Below are 4,509 nucleotides of genomic sequence, written 5' to 3'. Positions count from 1 at the left end.
ATAATACACAGTGCTGTAAAAACACGTATGTCTCTGACTCAGCGCCAACTAGTGAACATGGATTTGAATGTAGCAGCTGGTGATGTTTTTCTTTTTTCTGTATTTCTTTTTTTTTTTTTTCAGGACAAACTGCACATTGCACCCAAAATTGTTTGGTGTGACATGATTCCAAATATAGGGGGTCAAGCTTGTTGACACAGGGGCATATCCAATTTTCTGCTCTGACTGAACAGTTGGGGATCACACCTCACTCGGGACAATCCCCCAGCTCCTTGATAAGGAGGTGCAACTCTACTTAATCTCTACACAATCTCAGGATTGGATGGACCAATATTTCCTTTCTTTTTCTTTTTTAAGAAGAAAGAGGACAACAACAAAATCATGTTTTCTTTTTTTTTTTTTTTTTTTTTTTTTTATACGCATCAGACTGCATGATGTTTTTTTGAGAATAACAAATACAAAAAAATAATAATAATAATAATAAATAAATAAATAAATAAATAAATAATCAAATCAAATCAAATCAAATCAAATAACAGACTCAATGTTCAAGTTTTAGACTTTTGGATCTGTTTTTCCTTGTTTTACCCCCGTCTTTGTTCCTGAGTTTCCTTATTTGGTCATTTTCCTGTTCTTGTTTAGTTTGATTGCTTTATCCTATGCACCTGTGTTCATAATTACACCTTGTCAGAGATTTTCTTAGTATAGGGAGATGAGAGGGTCTCTATTAGTTACTACTGGAGAAAGCGTAACGGTTAACTTGGGTCACGTGTCCCTTAATAACCAATCACATTACAGCACTGACGTCACTGAATTTCAGTCAGAATTGTGTGACACTCAATCACCGTTTACGGATACCATAGGAATGAATGAGAAGTGCCGTAAACTGAATCCAACCTGTCGCAAAAAGTCAGGGACTTCTCTTATAAAACTGCATTTTTTTTTTTTGTGGTAAACTCTAAAAATAGTTCAATCCAAAAGTATTGTTTAGTGTAAAACATGTTGAAGACTCTTTATTCCACACTTTAACAGTTTTACTTACTGGATGAGCTCGTTTAAGAAGCTTCTGTAGACATCGTTAGATACTATAAAGTGTTTTGGTTTAAACTGTTGAAGTGATTTTAATCATTTTGATTCTTGTATGTGAATGTTACTGACCTCAATCTCTCCAGTTTACAGTGTGAATCCTTCAGTACGTCACATAAGTGATTCACTCCTGTGTTTTTTATTTGATTCTCACTTAGGTTCAGTTCTCTCAGGTGTGATGGGTTTGATTTCAGAGCTGAAGTCAGGATGAGACACTGTTCCTCTGTAATTCTGCATCTACACAGACTGAAGACAGAAAGAGAAAAGACAATGAATCAGATCTATGATGATCAACTTACTAATGTGTTTTGCATCTTCCAGCAGACGTTTGCTGACAAATAAACAGTGATATCTGTGTGTAGGTAACATGGAGAAAGACTACACATAGTTCATTTAAATATACTACAAACTACACAAAAGTTACAAATGTATGCAAAGGTTGAAAATCAGCTAAATTACCCATTAAGACAGGGGTCACCACACTCAGTCTGGAGGGCCGGTGTCCTACAGAGTTTTTCTCTAACTGTAATCAAACACACCAAGGTCTGAATACTGTAGGTTTACTTGAATCTTCCAGGCAGGTGTGTTGAGACAAGTTGGAGCTAAACTCTGCAGGACACCGGCCCTCCAGGATCAAGTTTGGTGACCCCTGCATTAAGATGTGAGCTATTTATGCAAGTTATGAGGTTTCACTTGATAACATTAACTACATTAGTTAACATAAACTGATGATGAACAACTAGTACAGCATTTAATCATATTAATGTAAGTTTCAACGTTTACTAATACAGTTTTAAATTCAAAAGTTTTCTGTTAATTAGTTAATACACTGTGAACTGACATGAACATATATTAGATATGACATTAGATATATTTAATAGCTTAAATTTCATTTCATTTGTTAACTAGTGAAATTGTTAGTCTACTATTGTCATAAATCACTTTAGTCTCACAGATCAATGTTCAAACATACTGTAGACTAAACAATTACAAGTCAACAACAAAGACAGTCTGCTTATAAAAATATTATTACTTTGCACTTTTTTTATTTAGGGGAAAAAAGTATTTCCTTAAACTGAAGACATTCAAACAATTTTGAAAAGGCAGGTCATTTGCTTTAGTGCTGCACTGATCAGGACATTTGAGGCAGATACTGATCACTGATTCTTAAAATGCTCTTGTTCAATTTTTATAATTTACAGTATTTGCTGCGCCAAAATTAGACATTTTACATTTTGCATTTTTTACATTACAACTTTAAATTAAAAGCAGTTGTGAAAAAAGGAAAAGGTTATTCTTGATAAATCAGTGCTCAATATTAATAATTTTATAAATCTAAACAAAAACTTGCAGCACTAAATTTAGTAAAATGTTACACATTGCTATATTGTGGTTATAAAATGCATCTATGAAAAACTATATATTTCTACATAAATATATATTATAAAACACTTTTTTAATAAGGCATCAACATATGATAGATAAAACAAACAGTGCAGCACAAAATGTTTACAGTATTTGCATCTGGTGTGTAAAATGATGAGCTTGAAGAAGCAACACGGAGTCACAGCACACAACACTTTACATTAAAAAGTTCAAATCACAAAGGGAAGAGATAGTGATGTGTGGTGTATTATACGACAGTTTATTGAGTCTTTTCTTTTAAAGGGGTCATCGGATGCCCATTTTCCACAAGTTGATATGATTCTTTAGGGTCTTAATGAAAAGTCTCTAATATACTTTGGTAAAAAAATTCGATGAAAAGGCGCCCCGATTTCTGTGAGAGCAGATCAGGTGGTGTAAGATTTGATCTGTGAACGTTTCACATTACCAGATAATCCTTCTCAGATTTCTATGATTTCTATGATTTATGGTTAATGACTTATGGTTTACAGGTTGATAGATTAAACATAGAAGTTAGACTAACTTTGATTTAGACTGACTGAAAACACCTTAAATTAAATTGATGTTATTCAGTTTATTTGTGAAATGATTGGATTGAACATGCTTATTAAAATTTAATTTGAATTTTTTTAGTTTCAAGTTATGATTCTTCTGTTACTCATTTGCATTTCTGAAAACTTATGAATAAATTTGTAACTTCTCCAACCCACCCCGTCTGACGTGGATTTGATTTTGCATCACTGACAGACGCAGCAGAGAAAAGAGTTTACATGAACTTTATTGTAAGGACTTAAATATTCATCTGTGCCTCACATTAAGCTGTTGAATACCTTCAGAAGACTTGGAATATTGTGCACAAAACATTGTGCTTTTAGTGCTTGTATGTCTTTTGTGTGTCTTAACAGTAACACAGAACAGTAACACAATATCAGATTTAGATCCTGTCTGACCAATTTACTTTTCCTAACTTCCTAGTTTATTCCCACTCAATAATGTTAGTATTAATACATGTCAAACACTCACTTCAGTGTGTTGAGTTGACAGTGTTTATCCTGCAGTAGAGCAGCGATCTGATTCACTCGTGTGTCTCCTAGTTCATGTTCACTCAGATTCAGTTCTCTCAGTAGTAACGGGTTTTTACCCACAATTCCAGTCACATACTGACAGGCTTCATTTGCAGCAGGACCCAAAAACCTGCAGAAGAGAAGATAAAACAGGATTTAATTCACCTTTTATACAATGGACAACATATTTCATTTTCTTTTTCTTTTGCTTTTATTGTATAGCTGACTTGCCTTACTTTAAAATAGTTTACCTTATTGTTCTTTATTCTTATTTTTACCTGATTTTCTGTTGAGTTTGTCTAACACCAATTTACCAAGAAAAATTCCTCATACTTGTATACCTACATTACTTGGCAATAAACATGATTCTGATAAATTATTTAAGTTGTTTTGTTTTGTTAACTTTGATGCAGCAACAGCTTGTTTAACATATTATATAGGTAAAAAAAAAAAAAAAAGAAAAAGTTCACCTACATATAATTTTTGTATTACTTCATTACATTTTACCTCAGTATCTTGAGTTGACAGTTTGGATCCTGTAGTAAATCACTGAGCTCCTTCACTCCTGATTGTCCAGGATCATTTCCTGTGAGATCCAGCTCTATCAGGTGTGAAGGGTTTGATCTCAGAGCTGAAGCCAGAGCTTTATAACCTTCTTCAGTGATACTGCAGTCTGAAAGTCTAGAACCAGAATGAAAATGTCACATTCAGATGATTAATCAGTTATTCTAGAAATAACCTAAATCCATAAAATAATTCTATTTTATTCCTTATACAAATGAACTAAAACTGTAAAGCAAAATCTGACAACTGAATATCGATTCAAACAAAAAAGGAAACATTAAATTGTTAGACATCAATTCACTGCAGTATCTCCAGCTTACAGACACTTTCAAGCTTTAACCTTCTGATGCTCTTCATTTGTGAGGTACACTTGTGTTCTTCATGGTCAAAA

At 33.2% G+C, this 4,509-nt stretch overlaps 1 long non-coding RNA gene across 1 annotated transcript; it reads right to left on the bottom strand.

Moving 5' to 3' along the window:
- Nucleotides 1–946: 946 nt before the first annotated feature.
- On the bottom strand, nucleotides 947–4,269 carry LOC127159617 (uncharacterized). The gene is made up of 3 exons (XR_007826503.1): nucleotides 4,062–4,269; nucleotides 3,514–3,684; nucleotides 947–1,332 (listed from the first exon to the last, which is right to left on the bottom strand). It is a non-coding gene; the product is annotated as an uncharacterized LOC127159617 (long non-coding RNA).
- Between the last annotated feature and the right edge of the window lie 240 nt (nucleotides 4,270–4,509).

The sequence above is a fragment of the Labeo rohita genome, unplaced genomic scaffold, assembly GCF_022985175.1.
Source record: "Labeo rohita strain BAU-BD-2019 unplaced genomic scaffold, IGBB_LRoh.1.0 scaffold_2356, whole genome shotgun sequence".
NCBI lineage: Eukaryota > Metazoa > Chordata > Actinopteri > Cypriniformes > Cyprinidae > Labeo > Labeo rohita.
Note: the sequence above shows the minus strand (reverse complement) of the source record. Positions and strands in the feature narration are given on the sequence as shown.